The sequence below is a fragment of the Sceloporus undulatus genome, chromosome 2 (genome assembly GCF_019175285.1).
Source record: "Sceloporus undulatus isolate JIND9_A2432 ecotype Alabama chromosome 2, SceUnd_v1.1, whole genome shotgun sequence".
Classification (NCBI taxonomy): Eukaryota; Metazoa; Chordata; class Lepidosauria; order Squamata; family Phrynosomatidae; genus Sceloporus; species Sceloporus undulatus.
Window position 1 is genome coordinate 294,119,208 of NC_056523.1, and position 13,549 is coordinate 294,132,756.

Below are 13,549 nucleotides of genomic sequence, written 5' to 3' on the forward strand. Positions count from 1 at the left end.
GTCCTGTTCTCTGGAGCAGCAGAAAACAAGCTTGCTCCCTCCTCAATATGACATCCCTTCAAATATTTAAATATGGCTATCATATCAACCTTCTCTTCTCCAGGCTAAACATTCCCAGCTCCCTAAGTCGTTCCTCATAGGACATGGTTTCCAGACCCTTCACCATTTTAGTTGCCCTCCTTTGGACATGCTCCAGTTTCTCAATGTCCTTTTTGAATTGTGGTGCCCAGAACTGGACACAATATTCCAGGTGGGGCCTGACCAGAGCAGAATACAGTGGCACTATTACTTCTCTTGATCTAGTCTGTCCTCTTTGTTCATCCTCTTTTTGGGATGATGCATAAACGACGAACATAAAGGTGCATTGCATTGAGTTTGGCCTGTGCATCAAGGCTGATGGGGTTTGGAGTCCTAGTTAATATCATAGGAAAACATTAACTGCTGCCTATTATTATTATTATTATTATTATTATTATTATTATTATTATTATTACCATTTATTTGTATGGTGCCATAAGTTTACATGGAGCTTTACAGATACAATCAATTCAAAACATTAAATCCTGCCAGAGGCATACAATCTAAGGAAGAATAACGTATTAAATAAATAAATAAAGTAAATAATAAAATGTAGAAGGGGTTGATTTGCATTAGTGACTTTCCATTAACCTGGCAGTTTAAGACTGGGGAAAATATGAAGACTAAGAATGGATTGGGAGGACTGAATTTTCTTCTGTTACTAACCTGCTTGCACAATTTACATAGCTGTGTATGTGGAGTTGGATCCGTTTGTGCACTTTGATTTTCTTTGTTTGCTTCTGCTTGTTGTTGTTCTTGTTGCGTGCCTTCAAGTTGTTTCAGACTTGTGGAAGCCCTATCATGGCAAGACTTCTTAGCAAGATTTGTTCAGAGGAGGTTTGCCCCTGAGGCTGAGAGTGTGTGACTTGCCCAAGGTCACCCAGAGGGTTTGACGGTTGAGCGGGAAATCACACTATATAGCAACAGAGTCCATTTCCCTTACCCTGCCACTCCCTATAGCTAGCCATGGAGAACTGGACTGCCAGCAGGGATAGTCTGGGTACAATGAGTTGTTTAGAGAACCCAGTTTTACCTTTGGATGTGAAGGAAGCTGGACTGAATCAATACCAACATTTTAGGAAGGCCAGGAAGGCCAGGAACCATGCATAAATGACCACCCCATCCTCTAATTAGAGAATGCTCCTAGCTTTTATCAAGGTGAGAAGTAGACAACAGCCAGGGACAGGGAGAACAATGGGATGGTTGATTTTCTCCCATTGCTTCTCCCTCACTGTAGGTAAGGCACACAACAGATGTGCATCTTGTCTTTAAGCAGAGTCACATTTCCTGGTGGCTTCCCGGACTACAGTTCTAATTAAAAACAAGGCATGCAACCTCTACACACTTTATTTATATGTTATAAAAGGATGATTGGGGGCAGGGATGGCAGGGACCCTGGCAACATCAGCAAACAACTGGTGAGGGGGGGGGGGGGGATTATGTGGCTTCCAGGCCATATATTACTCACCCTGATCTAAACTGCATTAATATGGTTCTACTTCAGAATATCATTTCCATCACATTCACTTGTATTATAAACTAGGTTTTCTTTTTCTCCCTTTAGAAAAAAAATTACAACTAGGATAAGAAATGCATAAAAGTGTTTCCATGAAAGTGTCTGCTCTGTTCCATTAGGTTCATGTCTCTTCCTATTAATAACGATTCAGCCAAGTGTGAGGGAGTGGCTGACTTACATACAAATGCTTGCATTAGGATGCAGATGGGGGAATTTGTGTGCCAGCAGGAGTGCTCATTATTTGCTTTCTTTTTTCTTTTTCGGCTCATCAGAAATTATGAATCACCAAACTGAGCTGCCTCATGCGCAGTTTTATTTGCACAAACTCTATAGCAAAAAAAGGGGAAAGGGCTGAATGGATATGTAAAAGCAGGAAGTAAATAAATAACTTCTTTGTTGACCACTTTCAACCTCAACTTTGTTAACATCTTGCATTAGTGATGTCATATAACCTGAGTACTCAGAACACAGAACTCTTCAATAAAGCTTGTATATACATTGAGTACTTGAAAACCATCAAGCACTGAAACCAGTCCTAGTACATTTATTTATACCCCATCTTTCCTCCATCATGAAACTCATGTCTCCCAGGAGGATGTAATTCTTCACTAATTTCACCCTCAAATGAAGCAAAAAGAAATTTTAACAATTTTCTTCCCAAATTGTTACAGTTCAGGATTTATTCTGTGAAAAATTCATACATGTTTTTCTTGTGTAATTAAATGACATTTTCTGAACAGGAAACAGCTTTTTCTGTGCATCATATGCAGAAGTTGGGGACTGTCATGGCCAGCCAAGAGCAGGTCTCGGAGGATGAGGAGGAGGATGGGGTGCCTCCAGTGCAAGAGGTAATTGAGGCTACACCAGGTGTTAATCCTGCTCTGCCAGAAGTCAGCCCTGATCTCCCAGCCCCAGAGGAGGAGGCTCAGCGGGGTCCTAGTGCTGGTGGGATTCCTCTGGTGGTACAGCAGCCTAGTGGTGACTCTGGGGAGGAACCAGGCTTGGAGGTTCCCTCCTTTAGGCAGCACAGGGCTGAAAGTGTTGGCAGAAGCAGGTCCAGGTGGATTGCTGAGAGACAATTTGCAAACAAGCCTCAGCTGGCACTGAGGAGGGAATCTCCTACTTAACCACCTGTGAGATGCTAGCTTGGTGCCAGAGTTTATTCCATGATCCTTTGGTGTGATTGCTGCCTGCACTGGCTCCTTGTTGTCTTGACTCTTGACTTTGGAATGGACTGGAGTATTGCTACCCTCTGGCTGACCTGACCCTGGACTGGACTGACTATTGTGATCCCTGTTATCCTGGCTTTGCGTTTGCTCTTTCTCTCACTCCCTGCAAGGTTTGTGAACTATTTCCAGCTACATAGCTAATTACCTTGTTGAGCCATCCTTATTGACATATGTTTGTGTGTGCTGGCTGCAGTCCAGGACAGGGACCATGCAGAAATATTTTCAGCACAGAAATGTGTGAATTTTGTGCAGAATAAGTTCCAAAATGTGGAGATTCTCAGCTTCTCCTTGGAGGGTTTCCCAGCACTCAAGAAGCACTTTTCTTAGACTTCCAGGTGAGGAATCATGGCTGATGGGTGTCCCTGCATGAATCTCCTCAGCAGGAAAAGCTTAAGTGGCAAACTACCCAGCTAAGAGGCAAGTTCCAGCCAGTAAAAACTCTCCAGATAAGAGGAGAATGTGCATGCCCCAAAACACTGCTCTTCATAAGGAGACTGCTGATTTCATAGCAGTCAGAAGTGAGTTGAGCAGTAGGGTGTGTGTGTGTTGGAATTAACATCAGATTCAAACCACTCAAGCAAGTCTTTAAAGGACACTGGACCTGCAAAAATCCTGAATGTGCCTTGAGAATTTTGAAGCTTGTAAGATTAGACCTCTGGAGGGGTGGAGATTGGTATATTTTATAAGAAGACAAGACTATGAACAGCCTGGTTTAGAACTAAGATAAAGAATAGTAGCTTTTTCCTACAACACATAGTTAAAGTGTAGAATTTGTTACCACAGAGTATGATGATAGCAGCTAATCTGGGCAGCTTTAAAATGGATTTTAAAAATTAACAGAGGATAAAGTTATCAAATGTTATTCACCATGGAGTGAAAGACATGGGCCAAATAAAGCAGTTTCCACCCGCTTTGAAGGTGGGGCATTTAGATGATGCATGCCTCCAAAGTAGGCAGAAATTGGATTGAAGCTGTGCTCCGGGGCTAAAAACCAGAGCAAAAATAGTTGCAATAGTCCAACTCAAGGTAGAAAACGTGCACCTTTGACCCTGTATATAAATGCCCTGACATGAGAGCGGTCCTGAAGAAGTGATCCATCCTAACCTTTACACTAACCCTAACCCTAAAGCTGCATATAAAGACACCAGTACTGGTGAGCATGGGGAAAAAATGGAGCCAGCATATCCAAGTGGTCAGGACAGCAATGTAAAAAAGTGAAAGTGTGACACCTTCAATGGATATAAGTACAACATAAACAAACCAGACAATCCAAGAGGCAGCATGGGGTGAAGGGAGGTGAAGGGGGCATACAGTGGAGGCCCATGATTGTGCTTTGCCAGTGTTTAACTGGGCACACTGATGCTCTGATACCCTGTACCAGTGTGAATGGGCAATCAAAGGGACAACCATCCAATGGGATGGCATCTAGGCAGCAGGCAGTCACCAATGGTGTGCATGAATGGTGGGGAGGTGACAAAAAAATTCCCCAGCAACGTGACTTGACACTGTGCCACCTTTTGTCCTGTGTCCAGAAAATGCAGGTTCAAACCACTTTTTCCTGCCCAGCTATTCTGAGCCCATGGCTATATTCTACTTTCAGTAACAGTGGCAGTATACATTTCAGTATCAGTTATTGAGGAGCATGAATGGGATGGTGCTATTGAACTCATGTTCTGCCTATAAGGTTCTCAATGGCATCTTGCTGGCCCCCAGTGAAACCAGGATGCTGGACTAGACTGATCAGATCCAGCATAGCTCTTCTTATATTCATCAGCTTTAGTACAGTATGACAATTCTTATACAAGCATTAGATTTACAAAGAATTAAAAATGCAGTTAATTTATTAATAGCAAAAAAGTGAAAACCTAGCATGAAATGAATTCAACCTGGGATGAGTTGCTGTTGCAAAATCATGCACTTTCAAAGTTATTAACATTATCTCTTACAGATAATCAAATCGGAACCCAGAGCAAGCAAATAGATTTCGCTAGCCAAAAGTCTGTCTCACAGTGAGAAATATTTCTTGGAAACTGAAAGCACCGAATACAATTTCAAAGAAATTTATTTCCTAAAATTTCAAACTAACTGCTGTTGTGTTTACACATAATTGGCTGAGACTGTTTCTTTCATGGCAAACAGATCTCCAGTGATTTTGTGGATTTGGATAGTCATTAGAATTTCACTGAATTACACTTAAAAGTTGAAAATTTAGGACAGAATGTGCACTTCTAAGTATATGAGGTAAAGTCTTCACTTCAAAAGTCACTTTTCAAAAGTAAGGCATTACAGCCAAAGACCCACCAAAGTTAGTTACTTGCTCTCTTACTTACAATATTTGAAGTAACTATTTCTTTTCTTTCTCAAGTGTAACAAATATAGCAGTAAACTGTTTAAACACATGTAAAATAGCTACTTTGAGTTATCCCTGCTGCCCCGGAGGACGCCGCTGCCTTTTTCCACATGGCAGCGGCCCAGTGAGGACTCTTTGTTGCCACTGCGGTGGCGTTTTTGAAAGGGGAGGGGCCAGGTGAGAGCTGCCCCTCATAAGCCGGCTCACTGGCCTCCCCGGAGATGACGCCGCCCGCCCGCCCGCTTCCATCTGGGCTGCGGCCCAAGGGACTCTCCTTTACCCCTATACCATCAGGGAGGAGCGCCAAGGACAATTGCCTCGCGCCGCCGTTGCAGCCTTTTTGGAGGGAGGGAATTTGAGAGGGGGGGTGCAGGTTTTACTGTCAGGGGATTGTTTTTCTGCATTGTATTATATTGTTTTTTTCTGTATTGTATTATGTACTGTAATTTTACATTGTTGGCATTGTATGGTATTGTGTACTGTTTTCCCCTGTGCATTGTTTGCTTTGTATTTTGAGATCCTGTTGTAAGCCGCCTTGATCACATCCTGTGGAAAGGCGGGGTATAAATAAAACTAATAATAATAATTTCTTTAAAAATATCAGTATTACAATAATGCTATTAATACTATTACAATAATAGTTTCCTATAGACGTATATGAGAGAGAGAGAGAGATTAAGCTACCAAGGTGAACTACAGAAAAAGTAGAACATACCATAAACTTCATAACAATACAAAGAAAAGGGAACACATATTTAGAAATAACAATTGGAAGCTTAATAGAAGGAAATGTTCAGTCAGGGGTTTTTTTGGGGGAGGGGGGGTCAACTGTTATACAAACTTAGAGCATGAAAATATCCAAAGATAATATTGTAAAATAGTCTACAATAGAATTACAAGAATAACTATCCTTTTCTTTTTTATGTATATAGATTTATTATTATTATTATTATTATTAACCTTATGAAGTGCTGTAAATTTACACAGCGCTGTACATGCAATCTTTTTAGTTAGACGGTTCCCTGCCCTCGGGCTTATTTATATTTTTCTATCTACAAGAAATGCACTTACGATACAAATTTTGTAAATACATTTTATATGAAATATAACAGATAAGTGTATGCAACACACATACATACATGCACATCTGTTATCATATTTCATATAAAATGTATTTATAAAATTTGTATCATAAGTGCATTTCTTATATACCCACATACACATACATACATCAGTATGTTGTACAATCATTGCCTAACACATGTAAATAGTGTGGCCACTACAATTAAACTTATGCTGCAGAAGAATGAAATTCTCCTGCATTAAATTATAATCAAAATGTAATTTAGTTGTGTGTTAATTCTTGCAAAAAGGAGTTACTTCCAAGTAACTATAACCATATAGCTAATAACGATAAAGGCAGTGATGCATGGCAAAGTAGAAAGCAGTAGGAAAAGAGGAAGATCACATTGCAGATGACAGCCATGGCCCTGAATCTTCAAGACCTGAGCAGGGCTGTTGATGATAACTTGAAGGTCTCTCATTCATAGGGTTGCCATAAGCCAAAGTTGGCTTGACAGCAGTTAAAAACAACAAACTATAATTAACTTAAGTTCTAAGTCCTGGCTTGTATGAAAACTTTTAGCACATAATGGAACTGATTCTTTTACAGAAAGACTTTCTTTCTGAATAAATGTTCCTGTCATTCAGTATGCGCACTCTCTCTCTCTCTCTCTGCATACTCAATGTGCAGCTCATTTTAACGAAACTTTCAGAGCAAGTGTTCCTGGGGGATTGCATTTCAGTACTTTCTTCCAAGTAGAAAGACTGGGTGGAAATATGCCAAGATTTCCCACTCATCCTTCCCCAAAAGATTATTCATAGATCCACTTCCTTGTACCATTTATTCTTAATGTACCTTATGTAAGGCAGCCGGCTTCTCTCAGGCTAAAAAGTTCACAATTTTGCAGCAGAGCCTGAGCTGCATAATATAAATGCAACAGAAAGATTTATAAATGACAATAAAGATATTGTTATTCACTTGCACAGGAAACAGCCATGCTTCACTGCCAGAGGAAACCAAGAAGCCCACCATCTGTTGCATGACAATATTACCAATGTTGTCCCACAGTCCCATGCATTTTTTGTGTAATCAGAATTTAATACCTTGTTCTGCATGTCTTACCTTAAGGATCTTACTTTTTCAGTGTGCACGTACCTGCTTGCTTACTTATGTGTTGATCAACTAATTGGCTAATCATGCCTCCTGAAATAGATATGCTGTCCCCTTTAAGCAATGTTGAACATACTTGTTGTGGTTGGGAGATGGGTGAGAAGTAGCTATACAATAAATAGCAACACCGCAGAAGCCTCAGCAAATAGTATTGACGCTCAAAGATTCACACAGGCCAGGATTATGAACTCCACTTAGCTTGGGTGTGGTGATGAGTACTAAATATAGATTCTAGGACTTGTTTGTTTTATTATTTATGATTAAAGGATCTTTTAAAAAGCCTGACATGAGTCTCACTAGCAATTAACTAGCATATGAATGACCTGACTAGCAATATGAGCTAGCAATTAATGCTGTCAGTTTGCTTCACAAGGGGATGCAAGCAAGCTGGCTCCTTAACTGCTGTTACCAGACTACCAATGAGAAATGCTGAATGCAGGCAAATAGAAGGGCAGATTCAACAAGTGAAAGGCAGGTTGAGTGGTAAATGCACTTCATTCCTCCAACAGAGGGAAGACCTGGTTAGAGAGTCTTCATTCCCTCACCCACAATCCCAACCCTGATAGCTTGAACCAGGAACCTCACTCCGTCTAATAATAGGGCTGGCCCTGTTAATCATAGCTTCATAGCTTATGTCTCACTGTGGTAGGAAATCTCCCCCATCTCTTCAGTCTCCCAAACAAGACCTAATTCTTTGTCACTAAAAAAACCCCTCTACTTTTAAAAGAGAGCTAGCATTCTTTGTGCACAGGATGTTTCACTACTCTGGTCCTCCCCGCCAGCAAGACCATGGGCTGGGCTCTAGCGATCTGAGGAATTCTAGTTCAAGAAGTAACTTTTCCAAAATCAGAGAGGTCATAGGAAGCTGCTTCACACTGAGTCAAGCATACTTGGCCATGTAGCTCAGTACTGCATATGCTTATACTAACTAGATACCATCTGTTAGCACACCCCACACCTCTCTTGCTGGATATGGAGTTTCATATTTTTATATTTGATATTTAGCATCGGGCATGTTCTCAAGAGGTCATAATGGAACACTAAGAAGTTTCCTGTGGGTAAGGCACACAGGCCCAAGGACATGTGGAGGACCTAGATAATCCTAGCACACCCCATTACAAAATTCCCCTGCCATTACCAATTAAAAATTGAAGGCCTGTTTAAATAAAAAGGTCTTTGCCCATCAGTGAAAAATAAACAGAGAGGGTTCAAACTAGCCTGCCATGCGATGGAATTCAATAAACTGGGAGCAGGCACTAAGAAGGCTTCCTCTCATGTCTTCACCAGATGTGCCTGCAAGGGTGGTAGGACCAAGCAAAAGGCTTTCCTTGAAGATTGTAGCACTCAGACAGCTCAAATGGGTAAATAAGGTATTTTTCAGACAGTCTATGACTTTCTAGTGGTTCGTGGAAGTGCCAAGGTTTGATCCAGTGAACTCTTGAATACAAAGCATATGTTCTATAGCATTTCCTACATATTTATTCTATGGGACCTCTCCATTGACGCCCCCTTGTTGTGGGGGAGAGGCTTGCGTACCCTAATGAAATTGTGAGCTATGCTGGTGGTGGTATAATAGCCACTGGTAGGGCCTCCCATGCCAGACAGGTCACAACCGAAGGGTCTGACCAAGAGAGCCAAAGGGCAGGATGGGCTCTCTAGTCTTATGGCAACCATTCTAGGAGAAGGAAAACTCTAATCCCAAACCCGGGCAGATGGTGCTTGTCTAACCCTCTAAGGTCAACCATCTAAGAGAAGGAAACTCTAATCAAACCTACGACCCGAGGACCTCGCTGCCACTGTCCATGCTTGTCAAGGCCTCAGCAGATGAACCTCTGGTTTAAAAGGTGAAGCCAGTTCTGTGCACGCTGTGCTCCACCAGAAAAAAACATTGCACAGGCTTGAAGGATACATCCAACTTCCGAAAAAGCCCTATAGCGATAGGTGAGGGATGAAACGGCAGGTGTAAAGATGCACTAGAAGCTGCAGACCCAACCCTGCATGCAAACGGTTCAGGACTTTGGTCAGTTGAGACTGACCCAACATGCTGAATGACCAAGTAGACTTTTTAAAGGAGAGTACTGCTTGCTCCATATGGAAAGGGGCCTAGATAAGGTGGCCTAACAAAAGTTCATCCCCATCTACCTGGTTGGCTAGCTGTGGCCAATGGACATCTTCTGATGTGGTCAAACAAAGACAAAGAAACAAAGGCACACACCAGCCTCCAAAGGTGCAAATAGACTAATGCTTGCATGCTGGAACATCAGAACCATGCAAGATTCTGCAGATAGTGGAAGTCCTGAGCATCGTTCTGCTCGAATAGCCCATGAACGGTCATGACTTAACATTGACATCGCTGCTCTTAGTGAAGTTCATCTCCACGAGGAAGGCAGCCTTAAAGAACACGGTGCCAGCTACACACTCTACTGGTCTGGCAAACCCAAAACTGAAAAACATCTTTCAGGTGTAGGCTTTATGAGCAAAAACTCCATTGCCTCCAAACTTGAAACCTTGCCAACAGGACACTCTGACTGTATTATCTCCTTACGCCTCCAACAAGTTGTTCTCTTCAATATATATGCCCCAACTATGCAAGCCGACCCTGTAGAGAAAGACAAATTCTACTCAGAGCTACGTTACCTTATACAAAAAAGCCCCCACAGAAGACAAAATCATTATCCTTGGTGACTTCAATGCCAGAGTAGGAAAGAACTTCGAAGCCTGGAAAGGTGTTTTAGGCAAGCATGGTGTTGGAAACTGTAATGATAACGGTCGCCTCCTGCCAGAGTTGTCAACAACTGCAGGGTCCAATAACCATTGGTAGAGTGTAACAGAGTGTTTGATGAATCTTTGAAGCGTGTTCACAGCCCTCATCGAAGATAACAGCAGAAGGATGTCTTCCAGAAATGATGGAATGCAGATCACCAGGAACTGTCCAGCTTTCACTGCCAGGCTTCTGCTGATTAACGACCAGACAAGCCAAGCTCCCGAAAGTGATTATCTTTATTTACAAAGTGCAAACCAAATAACAATGCGACTTTTACTATACAGAACTCACAATCCATTCCTCTTTCAACAAACCCACAACAATTACTGGAAGTCCCTGAGTTTATATAGAAACATTGCCTTGTGGTCCTACAAACTTAGCCTCTTCCTGTCCCACACAGAAAACTGTCCCCTTGTCTAAACAGACACATGTTCATCTTCAGGCTTCCTGCACACAGGCAGTAGAATTACCTTGTTGCTATGATCAGCAGCTGTAGCTCATCAGCTTCATCCTCCGGGTGCTGACTGCTCATGGTCACCACACATCTAAACATTTCATGTTAGTTGGCTTTTAACCCTTAACAAGCATTTTGTGCAGAACAGCAGCAGACTATTACAAACACCATCTTTCAGCAGAAATATAGCTTGAAGACAACCTGGATGCATCCCCGATCCAAATACTGGCACCTCATTGACTATATCCTAGTGTGCCAGAGAAATATTTGTGATGTCCGTCATACCCCAGTGATGCTCAGTGCAGAATGTCAAACAGATCATCGTCTCATAAGATGTAAACTAAATCTTCATTTAAAGTTTAAACCTAAGAGGGGTGGCATCCTGAAGAGGAGACTCCAAGTCAACAATCTTCAACAAGCTGCCATGAGAGATAACTTCCAGGTAAATTTGCAAACAAAACTTGAAGACCATCCTGTAGACTCTTCTCCTACAGCACTTTGGCAACATATCAAAAACATTATCCTGCAATCTGCGGAAGAATCCTTAGGATTCTCCCTCAAGAAAAATCAAGACTGGTTTGATGAAAACAACCAAGAGATCCAGGAGCTGTTGGCAAAGAAGAGAACTGCTTACCAGGCACACCTCGCCCAGCCACCTTGCCATGTAAAAAAGCAGCCTTTCACCTCGCATGTAGTCAACTCCAACAAAAACTCTGAGACCTTCAGAACAAGTGGTGGGTCAACTTAGCAGAAAAGACACAACATTGTGCAGATCTGGGTGATTCCAGAGGATTTTACAAAGCTCTTAAAGCAGTGTTTGGGCTTACATCTCAGGTCCAAAGCTCCCTATACAGTACAGATGGTCAAACACTAATCACAGATAAAGCTTCCATTCTGAACCGATGGGCTGAACATTTCCAAAGCCTCTTTAGTGCCAACCGAGTAGTCCAAGACTCAGCTATTCAACATATGACACAACAACCGATGAAAAATGAACATAGCTCCCACTTTGGAAGAGATTCTTAAGGCCATACAACAGATGAAAAATGGCAAGGCAGCCAGGATTGATGGAATTCCACCTGAAGCTTGGAAACACAGAAGTCATGTACTCCATGCTAAACTCCATGAGCTCCTTGTGAGTTGCTGGGGAAAAGGTGAACTGCCATCAGATCTCCGAGATGCAGTCATCATCACCCTGTATAAGAAAAAAGGAGCAAAATCTGATTGCTCAAACTATCGAGGTACAACACTGCTCTCCATCGCTGGAAAAATCCTTGCAAGAATACTGCTGAACAGATTAGTTCCTACTATTGCAGAAGAACTTCTCCCTGAAAGCCAATGCGGCTTTAGAGCTAATAGGAGCACTACAGATATGGTATTTGCCCTTAGACAACTGCAAGAGAAATGTAGAGGAGCAAAACAATAGACTCTATTAACATTTGTCAACCTCACCAAAGCCTTTGACACTGTGAGTCGAATGGTCTGTGGCAGATCCTGGAATGACTAGGATCCCCCCCCCAATATCCTCAAAATGATTATCCTGCTACATGAAGGCCACAAGGTCAAATCAGATATGGCAACGCTCTCTCGGAGCCCTTTCTAACTAATGGAGTGAAACAAGGTTGTGTTCTCGCTCCAACTCTATTTACAATCTTCTTCAGCATGATGCTCCAAAGGACTGTGGCAGATCTCGAAGAAGAAGATGGCATTTATATACACTACCGTACTGATGGTAGCCTGTTTAACTTAAGCCGCCTGAGGGTTCGCACTAAGACTCTAAACTATCTAGTCCGTGAGCTGCTTATTGCTGATGATGCTGCCCTTGTTGCCCATACAGAAGCAGCTCTGCAGCGCCTAACATCTTGTTTTGCTACAGCTGCAGAGCTCTTTGGACTAGAAGTCAGCCTGAAGAAAACGGAAGTTCTCTACCAGCCTGCACCACAGAAAGAACACTACCATCCCCGCATCACTGTAGGCAAATCTGTGCTTAAGTCCATTCAGCAATTCACCTACATGGGAAGCATCATCTCCTCAGATGCCAAGATTGATAAAGAGATCAATCACAGACTAGCAAAGGCATATAGTGCATTTGGAAGGCTTCACAAAAGAGTCTGGAGTAACAAACGCTTGAGGCGAAGCACAAAAATCAGTGTGTGTAGAGCCATTGTACTGTCTATTCTCCTTTATGGGTCTGAAACATGGGTCTGAAACATGGGTCACCTATCGCCAACACCTACGACTCCTCGAATGCTTTCATCAGCGCTGTTTACGCACAATTCTAAATATACACTGGACTGACTATGTGACAAATGTTGCTGTCCTTGAGCAAGCAGGGATCACCAGCATTGAGGCAATGCTATTGAGGACGCAGCTGCTCTGGGCAGGACACGTTTCTAGGATGAAGGACCATCGCCTCCCAAAAAAAGTATTCTACGGTGAACTCGCCACGGGTCAGAGTAAGAGGGGTGCTCCAAATAAGAGATACAAGGACTCCCTGAAACAACATCTCAGGCTTGGCCAAATTGATCACCAACAATGGTCCGCCCTGGACTCGCATCGGGAGGCATGGAGATGCACTATCCGTGATGCTGCAGCCTTTTTCAAAAGCTCATGCCGAACGAGTCTCGAAGAGAAACGACAGTGCAGAAAGAACCACAACCTGGAAACCTCACCCAAGGAGACTTTCTGCTGTGCTTTCTGCAACCGGAGTTGTTTATCTTGGAATGGCCTTTTTAGTCATCAATGTGCTTGTAGAAAGCACGGGATGAGTCCTTCCTGAATCTTCGTTCGTGAAGTAAAGCCAGAGAGATTCTATGGGATATGTAGTATCAGTAGTTCATATTTACCACTGTGCTTGGGACAGAGGCAGGGATAAGAGAATTAGCCCCCAAGGCTTATTGCATTGAAAAATGAATTTCCCTATTG